Here is a 15,298-nt window from a genome sequence, read left to right on the forward strand (position 1 = left end):
AAATGACTAGTTAGCACATCAGACTGATCCTTGACATGAAAACATCCTCTAGCAATTAATACAAAAACAAACCAAAAAATGACAAGCCCTAGGGAGGAAGAAAATCTAAATTTCGGAGGTTTATCCCATTATTAATTTCAAATATCAAGTTTTCACCAAATCACACAGCATACAAGGAAATAAGAAAGTATGGCCCATTCAAAAGAAAAATAAAAAAGAAAGCATCCCAAATAATGACAAGATAACAGATATTCAAGAAAAACACTTTAAAACATTGTCCTATTGTACTCAACAGAAGAAGATATGCAGAAAACCAAGAAAATGAATGTCTGAATAAATTGGAAATTTCAATAACGAGTAGAAGAAACCAAGAATTCTAGAACTGAAAAATACAGTAACTAAAATGAAAAAAAAAGTCATGAGAGAAATTTGAAGGAATGTTTGAGCAGGGAAAAGAAAGAATCAGCAATATCGAAGATAGGAAAATTAGAATTATTGAGTCTGATGAACAGGAATCAAAAAAATATTGAAGAAAAGTGAACAGAACCTACAGGAGGTATAGAATACTGGCAGGTGAACCAAAAAGTACACATAAGAGTTCCAAATGGAGAAGAGAAAGGAGTAGAGAGCTGATGTGAAGAATGATGACTGAAAATTTTCCATGTTTTCTGAAAGATACAATTGTAAATATCCCGGAAGTTCAACAAACTAGGGATAAACTCTATGAGAAAAATAATTAAACTGCCAGATACTAAAGGAAAAGGGAATTTTTTAAAATCACAAGGCAGAAATGACTCAACATAAGGAATTGCCAATAATTTTAATAATAGTTACTCCAATTCTTGTTTTCCACATGGCTTCAGTGACTAGTGTATTTAAAAAGCAGTTATTAATCTCAAAGCTAGTATTATTATCTCTGGTTTGTAATTCCACATTTTTTTCTCTACTTAATTAATTTAATGTGTGTGGGGACATGTAATCCACTTGATCCCAAGTAAGAAAACCATTAAGCCTATTCAGTTATTTTCAATATTCAGTTTATGTAACAAAAAGAAAAAAAAAACTTTCTTTCACATTCATAAAATTCCCAATTTTGGAAATGGTAAGTAAACCCTCCCTTACCTATTCCTTTATTAAATACACAAAGAGCTTCAAATGCAATTTACTTTGCTTTAATCTTGATGTGTAATCCAATAAGACTGAAAACTAAACATTCCAAGTCCTATACCAAATAGTAAAATACTCGAAGACCTTCAGGATCTTTTGACTGATTTACATCAATAAGAGAACCTGCTTTCTATGTGGTAAAAGAAATGTGTTCATCTCTAATTACAATTTCAAGTTCCTGTTATGCAGCCCTGTCTAGGGGAGGCCACAGGGCATCATCTTATTTCACAATGTCACTGTCATCAATAATTCTCTTCAGTTCTTTTATTACCCTCTTATGTGCATATGTCTCTTTCCTGATCTTGACATCATTTTTGCAGTTGCTGTTATTGCCACATCTAAGCTTTCCATCCAGCCTGAGCTTGAACTCTAAAAACTTGTGTCCAAACTTGCCCTTGTGCCCTACATAGTAGCAAGAGTAAAAATCACTAGCCATAGCCATTTTTTGACTCCTGGAAGCTCGCTGAATGCTTCTGCATTTTCAAAATGATTATTAGTTTATGGTTTTGAACACATAGTATAATTATTTGTAATAACACAGATATACAATTCTGTGACAATAATAACCAAAGCAGGTTTGTCAAAAATATAAATCAGAGTTTTTGTATATGATTGAAGTTAAATTGCCATAAATTTAAATATGTTACAACTTTAGAAAGCTAAAAGTAATTTCCATGATCACTACAAAAAAAACAGTTATAAATTATGCCAAAAATTAAATAACAATCTAAATATTATGCTATAGAAATCCACTAAACACAAAGTAAATAATACAGGAAATGAGGGCCCAATAAAAGCCATAAAGAATATAGAAAACAAATGACAAAATGAAGAAGTAAGTCTTCCTTATCAGAAATCACTTCAAATGTAAATGGATTAAATTCCCCAATAAAAAGATAGAAATTGTCAGAATGGAAAAAAGTGAAACAAAAAAGGGGGAAAATGATTGAATTATGTACTGTCCACAAGAGACTCACTTTAGATCCAAAGACACAAAATGAAAGCAAAAGAGTAGAAAAAGATATTCCATGCACCACATGGTGCCCAACAGAGCAGGAGTGGCTGTACTATTGAAAAATTATTTTTCCAGTGGTGGGGATCAAACCTAGGACCCCACATATGCTAGGCAACTGTTTTACCCTCTAGGCAAAACAGACTTGAAGTCAAGTGTTTCAAGAGACAAAAGAAGGACATTTTTATAACATTTTATTTTAATAAAAATGTAGTATTTCTGAACATAGCAAGAATATGTAACAATTATAAACCTCTGGATACCTTCAAGCAGGCAATCAAAATAAACACATCAAAAATTGACAGAATAAAAAATAGAAATAGACAGTTCTAGAAAAGTAGTTGAAGATATCAATACCCTAAGTTCAATAATGGATAGAACAACAAGATAGGGGTTAAGCAAGAAAACAGAGGACATAAACAACACAGTGTACCAACTAGATCTAACAAAATTATACAGACACTCTATTCAACAATATGTTATACATTCTTCACAAGAACTCATGAGACATTCTCCAGCATGGGCCATTATATTATTCCACAAATGAAATCTTAGTGCATTTTAAAAGACAGAAATAATACCAACTATCTTCTTCACCCAAAGCATGACAAAGTTCCAAACTGATTTCAAAAGCTGGAGATGTAGCACAGAGGTAGAGTGCTGGCTTAGCATGTGCAAGGCCCTGGGTTTGATCCCCAGCACACACACACAAAAAAAAGGAAGAAAGAGTAGATGAAGAAGAGGAAGAAGGAAAAAGTAAGAAATTAGAAACTGAAGAAAAACTAGAAAATCCACAAATTTATGTCAATTAACAACACTCAACAAACCAAACAACAAAAAAAAAACATGAAAAATCATCATGAACTTTGAAAATTATATATAAATAAAGTCACTATGAGTGTTAGCATTCACTTATTAAAAGAACTTTTACTTTTGTTTTTTTGTGATGCTAACACACAATAAAGTTCAGGGAGGGGAAAAATAGAGGTTCAGTGGATTAGACAAAAAGGAAAGAAAGGAAGGGAGTGGGTTTGGGATAAGGGAAGACAGTAGAGTAAATCTAACATGACTTTCCTATGTTCACATATGAATACACCACAAGGAAACTCTACATTATGTATAACAACAAGAATGGGATCCTTATTAGAATAAGTTATATCCCATGTATGTGTACTATGTCAGAATACTCTTGGTCATATATATCTAAAAAGAACAAATGAAAAATAAAAACAAGCACAAGGAGATGGCATGTCATACCCCTTCATATAACTTTTTCAAAAAAGTGTTGGCAAGAATGTTGAAAATTTGGAACTTAAGAACATGTTCAGTAAGAACGTAAAATGGTACATCTGCCATAAAAAACAATGTAACAGTTTCTTTAAAGATTGATTTACCATGGACCAGCAATTGTGCTTCTGGGCATTTACCTAAAAGCAGAATCAGAGATATTTGTACACCCATTTCACGAAAGCATTCTTCACAATAGCTAAAATGTGGAAGGAACCCAGGTATCCATCAACAGTGAATGGAGAGGCAAAGTGTGATGCATACATACAATGGAATGTTATTCAGATTTATAAGGGAAGTAAGTTCTGATGCATGCTCCAACATGGATAAATCTTGAAGGCAATGTTTCAAGTGAATAAGTAAATCTCAAAAATAAAAATAGTGTGTTATTCCACTTCTGTGAACTTCCTAGAGGAGTCAATCATAGAGAAATGAAATAAAATGATGTTTAATCTGTCCTGGGGGAAGAAAGTTTGAGGAGTTAATGTTTAGTGTGTACAGAGTTTTAGATTTGCAAGATGGACAATTCAAGAGGAGGATGGTGTTGATGGATACATAAAATATGAATGTACTTAATATCACTATACTGTACACTTAAAAGCATTAAAACAATAAAATTCATTTTATGTGCTTTTGACCACAATAAAAATATTGACAAAACTGAAGTACAAAACAGTAAAGTCAGATAAGAGAATATATTATAGCTTTGGAACAGGGGAGGAATTCTTTTTTTTTTTTTTCCTTTTTTAAAACTTTTATTTTTACAGACTGCATTTTGATTCATTTTACACAAATGGGGTATAACATTTCATTTCTATGGTTGTACACCACAATGTAGATTCACACCATTCATGTAATCACACATGTGCATAGGGTAAAAATGACTATCTCAGTCCACTATCTTTCCTTCCTCCACCCTGTCCCACCCCATTTTTCTGTACACAAGCCAGAGTTCCTCCATTCCTCTCTTACCCCCCCATGACCCCCACTCCTTATGTATCACATCCACTTATCAGAGAAAAAATCCAGCCTTTGGTTTTTTGGGATTGACTTATTTCACATAGTATCATATTCTCCAAGTCCATCCATTTACATCAAATGCCAAAATTTTATTCTTCTTTATGGCTGAGTAATACTCCATGGTGTATATATACAATGGTTTATTTATCAGTTCATCAAATGAAGGGCATCTAGATTAGTTCCACAATGTAGCTATTGTGAATTCAGCAGCTGTGAACATTGATTGATTGCTGATTTTAAGTCCTTTGGGTATAAACTGAGGAGTGGGATAGCTGGTCAAATGGTGGGTACATTGAAAGTTTTCTGAGGAATCTCCATACTGCTTTCCAGAGTGGCTGCACCAATTTGCAACTCCACCAGCAATTTATGAGTGTGCATTTTTAGGGGAAGATTTCTTAAAATACAAAAAAGAATTTATAAGGAAATATTGATTACATTTAAACATTAGGTATTTGTTTATTAAAATATATCACACAGAGAAAAGTCTTGGCAAAAGAGGCCTGCACTACATTTAGCAAAGCACTTATATCCAAAAAATTTTAAATAACTCATACAAAACAAGTAGAGAAGGATAACCTAATTTGAAAGGTAAAGGGCAACAGTATAGAGTAGGAAATATGAATGACCCATAAATAAATGAACATATCTCACAACTCAGTGGCAATCAGTAAAAGGCAAATTGAAACCACACAAGGTCTCAAGACACAAACTACAACATCAAGTGTGGGTGAGGATGTGGAGTATACAAGATATGTTTGCAGAATATGCTTCCTCCAGAGTCTAATGACATTAAGTTCTTGAAAGTATAAAACTAATGTGTTACTTAGGGATGCATATTTACTTATAGTAAAATGATAAAAATGATAAGGGAATGAGAACACCAAATTTCTTAATGTGTATACATTTGGAAGGGTGAGGCAAGGTTGTCATGGAAGGTCACAGAAAGAGAGAGGAAAGTATTGATAAAGCTCTATTTATTCAAATGCAGACTTGGGAACATTATTACTCTTTTTAAATGAAACATGACTATTTTATATGTTCTTTTGTAAATAGATATGGTTCATAAGAATTTTTATGTAAAAGAAGAAAATCCTCCAAAACTAAAAACTTTTTTACCTTTTTCCCAATGATCACAGTTACTGGCTTATTCTACTTTGGTTCTAAAGCTAATAAAGTTTGTGGAGTTTGAGAATGTAGCATAGGTATAATCCAGGAGTCACCAAGACAAAGTAAAGCAGGTGTGGATTACACACACAAACCCATACACTCACACACACAACACACGTAAAAAATGCATTAAAAAAGAAGATTCAGGGAAGGAAAATTCAATGAGAAAAATGTGGGAGGGAGATCCACAGTCAATGTCACACATATACTATTTGTTGCATAGTAAGTGTAGGAGCTGGTAGAAATTCCATTTTGTTTCAGGGCAATAAGGTATTAAGAAATTTAGATAAGAAAAAAAGAATATTAAATAGCCTAATTTTAATAAAAACAGAACATAGCCAAATAGAAAAGAAAGACAATCAAGAATTAAATTTAGGGGCTAGGGATATAGCTCACTTGGTAGAGTGCTTGCCTCTAAAGCACAAGGCACTGGATTCAATCCCCAGCACCACACACAAAAAAAAAAAAAAAAGAAAGAAAAAAAAAGGTAAATATATTATTCTCCAGATTGTTTTTAACCTCTCTTTAGAAAACCCCCAGAAACCTAAAAATTAATTTCCTCAAATGCCTTTTGTTGTGAATCTACATTAAGTATGTCTTTTTTTTTTCTTTAAAGCAAGCAAAGGTGACATTTTTAATGAAAACATTCTTCTGAAGAAATAATGCACCATTGGTTTCTGTAAATTGTAGAAAACTCAAATTCCCATGTGGTATCCCATGTTGTTACCAACTTTAACAGAAAGAAATGAAAAAGTATGTGTTTCTGTTTTATTTCTGGTAGTAAGCTCTTGTACAGCCTTGAAAAACTGCCCTCTGGGCTACTGCTTCTGATACTCATCTGTCCCATTTATTTCCCACCTTAGCACATTCTTTGCCTACTTTTCTGGTCCAGAGTGATAAAGTTTATAGAGCATTAATTTTTTAAACCAGCTTAAACCTAAATCGGCTTGTGGTGATACATTTTGGTATGTTATTCTAATTTTCTGCTCTCATTATGTGGATGCTGGAAGCAACGATTCTGAATTTAAATTCTAGGTATACTTCCAGATGAATTTCATAATTTCTTGCTCTATTTCTGTAAGGTACATCATTGGGATTTTAATTGGAATTGCATTGAATCTGTATAGCACTTTTGGTAGTATGGCCATTTTGACAATATTAATTCTGCCTATCCAAGAACATGGGAGATCTTTCCATCTTCTAAGGTTTTCTTTAATTTCTTTCTTTAGTGTTCTGTAGTTCTCATTGTAGAGGTCTTTCACCTCTTTTGTGAGATTGATTCCCAAATATTTTATTTTTTTTGAAGCTATTGTGAATGGGGTAGTTTTCCTAATTTCTCTTTCTGAAGATTTATCGCTTGTGTATAAAAATGCCTTAGATTTATGTGCATTGATCTTATATCCTGCTACTTTACTGAAATCACTTATGAGATCTAAAAGTTTTCTGTTGGAATTTCCTGGTTCCTCTAAGTATACAATCATATCATCAGCAAATAGGGATAGTTTGAGTTCTTCTTTACCTATTCATATCCCTTTAATTTCTATGGTCTGTCTAATGGCTCTGGCTAGAGTTTCAAGGACGATATTGAATAGAAGTGATGAAAGAGGGCATCCCTGCCTTGTTCCAGTTTTTAGAGGGAATGCTTTCAGTTTTTCACCATTTAGAATGATATTAGCCATGGGCTTAGCGTAGATGGCCTTTACAATGTTAAGGAATGTTCCCACTATCCCTATTTTTTCTAGTGTTTTGAGCATGAAGGGGTGCTATATTTTATCAAATGCTTTTTTGCATCTATCAAAATAATCATGTGATTCTTGACTTTAAGTCTATTGATATGGTGAATTACATTTATTGATTTCCTGATGTTGAACCAACCTTGCATCCCTGGGGCAGAAAGAGTGAAGCAGGGGGTATCGCAATACCAGATCTTCAACTCTACTACAAAGCAATAGTAACAAAAATGGAATGGTATTGGTACCAAAATAGAAAGGTGGATCAATGGTACAGAATAGATGACACGGACACAAGCCCAAATAAATACAATTTTCTCATACTAGATAAAGGGGCCAAAAATATGCAATGGAGAAAAGATAGCCTCTTCAACAAATCCTGCTGGGAGAATTGGAAATCCATATGGAACAGAATCAAATTAAATCCATGTCTCTCACCATGCATGAAACTAAAGTCAAAATGGATTAAGGATCTTGGAATCAGACCAGAGTCCTTGCATCTTATAGAAGAAAAAGTAGGTCCAGAACTTCAACATGTCGGCTTAGGACCTGACTTCCTCAACAGGACTCCCATAGCACAAGAAATAAAAGCAAGAATTAATAACTGGGATAGATTGAAACTAAAAAGTTTTCTCTCAGCAAAGGAAACTATCAGCAATGTGAAGAAAGAGCCTACAGAGTGGGAGAAAATCTTTGCCAATCATACTTCAGATAGAGCACTAATCTCCAGAATCTATAAAGAACTCAAAAAACTCTACACCAAGAATTCAAATAATCCAATCGACAAATGGGCTAAGAAAATGAATAGAGACTTCACAGAAGAAGATCTACAAGCAATCAACAAACATATGGAAAAATGTTCAACATCTCTAGTAATAAGAGAAATGCAAATCAAAACCACCCTAAGATTCCATCTCACCCCAATTAGAATGGCGATTATCAAGAATACAAGCAACAACAGGTGTTGGTGAAGATGTGGGGAGAAAGGTACACTCATACACTGCTGGTGGGGCTGCAAATTAGTGCAGCCACTCTGGAAAGCAGTATGGAGACTCCTTAGAGAACTTGGAATAGAACCACCATTTGACCCAGCTGTTCCACTCCTTGGCCTATACCCAAAGGACTTAAAATCAGCATATTACAGAGACACAGCCACATCAATATTCATAGCTGCTCATTTCACAATATCCAGATTGTGGAACCAACCTAGATGTCCTTCAATTGATGAATGGATAAAGAAAATGTGGTATATATATACAATGGAATACTACTCAGCCATAAAGAATGATAAAATTATGGCATTTGCAGGCAAATGGATGAAACTGGAGAATATCATGCTAAGTGAGATAAGCCAATCTCAAAAAACCCAAGGGAGAATGATATCGCTAATAAGTGGATGATGACACATAATGGGGGGGTGGAGGGGTTAGTGTTGGGGTTGGAGTTGGGTTTAGGGAGGGGGGGCAGGAATTGAGGAAGGAAGGACTGTATAGAGGGAGGGGAGGGATGGGAGGGGTGGGGGGAAGGGAAAAAATGGCAGAATGAATCAAACAACATTACCCTATGTAAATTTATAATTACACAAATGGTATGCCTTACGCCATGTACAGACAGAGAAAGAACATGTATCCCATTTGTTTACAATAATAAAAGGTAAGAGATTTAAAAATAAATAAATTCTAGATATAAATTGTGGTGCCTCTGGCAAGTTCTTTATGCTCTCTGAATCTCAGGTTCCTAATACATTAACACAAGAATAAAATACCTACATTTGAAAAGTTGACTATTAAATGTGTAAAGATGTACAGATTTCTTTTTTTTTTCAGACTTCTTAAATGTAGATTTAGGTACAGGTCGTGAGATCTTGGTTGTATTCCCAGAAATGCTTCCTGGTTTATCTCTGAGTGTGATTCTAAACACCACCCCCAACCTATGGTGGACAGCAGAGATGTTTTTCTGCTTTCTAGTTTCCATGATCCTGGCAAGACCTAATAGGTCTCTGACCACTCATTAAAAATAATGCCTGTTCTGTGGTCCTACAAGATCTTTGTCTGAGTTTTCTCTCTCCTGTACAGATCCTTCAGACATCTTGTTTGCTCTTTTCTAGGGAAAAGCACTATTTTCCAATGCTGGATTGTCTATGTTAACTCCCTACCTTTTTCTTTAAAACTTCTGAAAATCATTTTCTTATCTACAATGATAAGGGAAGTTTGCCATCATCTTTCTTAAGCTATCCTGTTTTCTTATCAGAGACTGATGGATTGTATGAGGGTCTGTTTTCTCTATTTGCCTCAGAGCCCAATCCATTCTTTATAAAAATATTCCACAGTATCATGTTATAGAAAATACATTAGGGTGGTAAATCCCTAGATTCTAACCTCAATCCTCACACTTATTAATATCTGACTTTCATCAAGTCACTTATCCTACCTAAAACTTATATTTTTTTCACACAAAAAAGGAATAATATGTGCTAAGATTATATTATTATTTAAGAGACTAAGAACAAATGCAGTCATGCAAGTTAAAGTGTCTTAACATCTATAGTTCTATGATATGTAGAGAGTATTACAAATTCCAGAAAGAGGCAGAATGAAATAGTGATAAAGACAAAAGAATCTGAACTCTAACTGACAAATGCATTCTTGGCTTTCTCAATTACTAACTCTACTTTTGGTGTGTAAAATGAGTGTTAGTGTAGTTATTCCATAAAGTAGCTCAGTGACAGCTTCTGTTACTGTTACTAAATACCTATTGTATGTTAGGCATTTTACTAAGTGCTGGTAATAAAATGGAATTAGGATAGACCTGGCTAACATCTTTGCTAAAATTTCTAACTCCTACTCCATATTTAAAATTTTCCAAATCAATTTTTGCCATCCATATTCAAAGCAAATAAAATTCTAAGTAGCAAATATTTTGCATAAAACATCAAGATAAGACTCCACAATTTCACTATTTCTTTTCTGTAAAAACTTCCAGTGAGCACATAGTAGCTGACATTTCTTTTCCTAATCTGTTACTTGAGCTGAAATTGCCCTAATGACTACTGAGTAAACCAAAGTATGCTTCCACCAAACATAAGTGAGCTAAGATAGTATCTCTCAAATAAAATCCACAGACCATCTGCTTCTCAAGCACCTATGATGTTAACTTAAAGACAGATTCCTGGGACCTAGAGTATAGATTTATAGATTCAAAATATGTTTACAAGATGTGTGAATCTGCATTTCTAATAAGTCCCCAATGTGATTTTTATACAAATCCAATTTAAGAACCACATTCCCAAGAGAAAAGGAAAATCTAGGAAAAAAATTCCTCTATATAAGAACATTATAACTAAATACTGAAGAATAATGTTTCAAAACTTTACAAACAAGAAAGATGTTAATCCTTAGAAGAGTTTCATGTGCCTGTCTCTTAACAGGGTGGAATTGATGAAATCAAGACCATAACTGACCTGAACATAAGCACCTTAATGGTAAGTGATCAAGAATTTCCTATTCTAGAGGCCAAGGGAAAGGGTGGAAAGGGAACACTCTGAAAACATTTATCCAGATTTTTTAAAAAGCAAAGAAAACTGTTATCTCAAAATTCACACCTACTGAAAATGGGGCTGGATGATCTCAAAAAGTAGAACTTTGTTCTCTTAAATTCATTCAAATAATGTCAGACCTCCCTGCTCCAACTAACTATCCACATCTATCACAAGCCTCAGATAACCTCCCCAAAGCAAACCTTGACCACTCATGGTCAAGTTGATCCTGTGACTGTCAGAACCATCAAAAGAAAGATGATGGATGGCCTTTTGATAAAAGTAAACTGAAATGACCAAGTTGATCATATAGTTGCAGAAGACATCTCACTTAAACACAGAAATGGAATTAAGTGGTCATGAACTCCTAGTGGGTGTGAACTTTCAGAAAGTAACAATTCAAAAACTTAACTTATTTTTCTATCCACCATGCCATAGAACCTTGGAATCAGCAGTGGTTTAGATAATAAAAGATCTTAGAGGGCTTTGGTTTCTAAAATGCTATGGACTTACGCACTCTGCCTGTTAGAAATCTGGGGCCCAAGGCAAAAAGACTCACAACCTGCACCCACACGTTGTCCAGAATCAGGTTTGGAGCAGCAGAGCTGTTGGGGCTGTGACTGCTGGCACATAACTGAGCTTGCTCTTCCCTGCCTGCCTGAGCACCACTTGACCATTGTTGCTGAGGAGAGTTCAGCAGTGGCCCTCTCCCAGCCACAGGTGCTGGCACTGAGCAGTACTGGGTCCTGCTTGCTTTCAGAAGCAGAAGGCAGAGGGCCAGACCCATGTAGGTTGCAGAAGTTACTAATTGTTACCCAACTTTCTGTCCCTGCTGGTCTTTTCCATGGTGGTTGGTGGGATAGTGGAGGTGAGGTACTATTAACTTGCTCCCTGTCTTCCCTCTGACTGCAGGTTGCTGGTGGTGGGAAGTTCTCAGTGCTCAAACTGGGCACCATTAACTCATGCTCTGAGAATGTTGCTATGTTGCTGGAGCAAAGGAGTGGGGAGGAAAAGGGAGGAGAAAGGGATGAACCAAGGTCAGCATCATAGCCCTAGTTCAAACAAATACCAGTGTCACACCCTCCTACCAAGGTCCACCCCCAGAGCAGTGGTATTTAGAAAAGAAGGACTAGGTGCTGCTGTGCTCACTGTGGTACAGAGTGTCACTATTTTTTTTTCTTTTTTTTGTGGTGCTGTGGATTGAACTCAGAGTCTTGTGGATGTGAGACAAGCACTTTACCAACTGAGCTTTATCCCCAGCCCTGTCACTATTTATTGATGCTTTCTTAATAGCCATTACTAGAGCACATTTTTTTAAATGGTGATTTTAACCAACTTTCAGAAAAAGTTTCAATTATATGAAAATCCAAATATACATGGCAATTTGTTGTGGATTATTTTGTAATTGTAAAATATTGGAAACAAGATAAATACCCATTTGTAGAAAAGGGATTGAATATTTTATAATATAACCACACAATAGAATGTTACATAGCTGTAAAGATTACTGAAGGGTTTTTTGAACCAGTAAAAGTAATCTCCCTCCTATTAAAATGAGGAGGATCAAATGACTAATAATATAAACTTCCTGCAAAAAATAAAAAAAAATGTGGAAAAAGAAATATCCTGTCAATCTTTATTTTTGCCAAATAAGTGCAATAAGAATAAAAGAGAAAGCAAAGAGATTGTTTTCCTATGAGAGATATGAGAACAGAGTAGAAGCAAATGAAAATGGAAAGCAGGTAGTGGGGATTGGGGTACTGGAACTTCTCAAAATGCAAACATTTTGTATAACTGACTCTCAGAACCATGGTATTATTTCACATTCTCCAAAATAAATAAACATTAAAAGATAACCATGATATTGTGAGAACTAAAACTGGAAGTGCAAGCAGTTAAAAAAAGTGAGACTAACTGTCTCATACATGAATGACTTAACTACACTGAAGGATGTAGGAAGGAAAGAAGTAAGCTGAGGACATTTAGAAAATACTGTAGCATTTATTGTATGCTACAAGTCTAAATACTAAATGAACTATATACAAGGATTGCACTCTAATTTGTAACATTTTTCTCCCAGGTTACAAGAGTTACAAATTCAGAAATTATTTTATTTAAGTCCTAGGAATGAAAAAAATATATGGTGCATAATAAGAGGGACCATTTTGAATGTTGGAGGTAAATTATAATAAGGAGGCAGAAAAGGGGATGGATAGAAGTAAATTTGTGGATTTGCAATGGAAGCTGAGGTGTTAAATAAAATGCAAATAACTTGATTTTTAAAAATGGGCAAAAGATTTAAATAAGCATTCGTTCATACAAGACATACAAATGGCCATGACATGAAAAGAGGCTCAACATCTTTAGTCATTAAGGAAATGCAAATCAAAACCACAGTAAGATACCATTTTATTTCCTAATAGGTTTATTCTGTGCAGAAAGAGACAACAGCAAGTGTTGGTGAGGGTGTTGAGTAATTTATATCCCCACTGGTGGGGATATAAAATGGTGCAGTCACTTAAGAGAACAGTCCCACATTTCTTCATTAAGTTAAACAAGGGATTAACATATGACCTCAGAATCCATATATATACATGGAATTCCATATATATATATATATATATATATATATATGGAATGTATGTATATGTATATATATTTTCATATATATGTATATTTCCCAAGGAATTTACACATGAAACCATGTAGAATAAGTTCATAACAGCATCATTAATATCATTCAAAAGTTAGAAACAACTGAAATGTTAAATAATTAATGAATTGAAAAAGAAAATATGGCATATATTCATGTAGTGTAATATTATTTGGTAATAAAACATGAAGTACAAATATATGCTACAGCATGGATGGACCTGGAAAACATTATTCTTAGTGAAAGAAGACAGCCTCAAAGATCACAAATTATATGATTTCATACATATAAATTTCCTAGAAAAGGAAAAATTAAAAATACAAAAAGAGGCTAATTATAAATTAGAACTGATAGGGAGGGTATGGAATATTGGGGAGAAAGTAGAGCATTACATGAGGTTTCTTTTTGGGGTGATGAAAATATTTCAAAACTGTGAAATAAACTTTATATGATGGAATATACTAAAAACTGTTGAATTTTACAACTTAAATTGTTGAATTGTATGGTATGTGAATTATATCCCATAAAGATTTTTTAAAAGTCAAAGACCAAGTTTATTTTGAATTTAAAATGACATTCCTCCATGAATAGTAAGTACTCTGGATCCTCTTCCTTCATCCTCTAACATGATAAGAACATGATAAGGGGGAGTGTATTCATTACAACCAAAAGTTATGTTCCTATAATGGATAGAGTTTCTTCTCTAAATTTCAGATAGATGCAATCCAAATCACAGCCTAGAATGTGACAGACTGGAAAAAGTGGAGGTTAGCTTTGTTACAGACAGTTGTGACCTCAATGTTCTGACTCACACAACCATGTGACAGGGGAAGAGTTTTTTGGGAAAGAGTCATTCAGGGGATGACAGATGCCTGAAACCTCAGGGGATATTCCCTATTCTTTCATCAATATTTTCTCCAGGTCTCTCTCAAAACCTGTCCCCATGAATTATGTGTGTTGTGGTCATTTATAGATAAGGACACTGACTGAGGAGTAGTAAGCTTTAGAAAAATTAAAATGGGTCAATAATAGGAATATTCTCTCCTTGAATTTGAGATGTACTTAAGTAGAAGGATGTTACCTATTCTGAGAAGACACTTGCAAAGAGCTAGAGCAAAGTGCTCTGTTAGGAAAGGGTGAGCCTAACAGCTCAGTCCATCTTCTACCTGGGTCAGTCTGCCCACCTACAATTATTTAGGGAAGTTTACTACCTTCCCTTGTGGTGGCAAAACACTTCCTCAAAGATCACCACTTAACACCAGATAAACCATACTGGACAGAATCTACAAAGTAGAGAATGTGGCAAAGTTTTAATCAAAAATGAAACCTTTTGTTTCACCAGATAATTCACACTGGAGAGAAACCATACAAATATAAAGAATGTAGCAGATCTTTTAATGAAAAATCAATATTTATTCACCACCAGATAATTCATATTGGAGAGAATCCCTACAGATGCGATGATGTGCCAAAGCTTTTTAACAAAGATTATGCCTTGCTCAGCACCAGACAATTCAGACAAAAGAGAAGTCCTACAAATATAAAAAATGTGGAAAATTTTTAGTCAGAAATCAGCCCTTATTTACCACAGAAGAATTCATAGTGCAGAGAAGCCAGCCCTACAAGTGTAAAGAATGTGGGAAAACTTTTAATAAAAGTATCAAGCCTTATTTGCCACTAGAGAATTCAAACTGAAGAAAAACCGTATAAATATGAAGAATATAAGA

General features: G+C 34.5%; 1 pseudogene; it reads right to left on the reverse strand.

The window, feature by feature from the left end:
- Positions 1 to 1,162: 1,162 nt before the first annotated feature.
- Positions 1,163 to 1,609, reverse strand: LOC124973156 (protein mago nashi homolog 2-like; annotated as a pseudogene).
- Between the last annotated feature and the right edge of the window lie 13,689 nt (positions 1,610 to 15,298).

Source organism: Sciurus carolinensis, assembly GCF_902686445.1.
Source record: "Sciurus carolinensis chromosome 14 unlocalized genomic scaffold, mSciCar1.2 SUPER_6_x, whole genome shotgun sequence".
Taxonomy (NCBI): domain Eukaryota; kingdom Metazoa; phylum Chordata; class Mammalia; order Rodentia; family Sciuridae; genus Sciurus; species Sciurus carolinensis.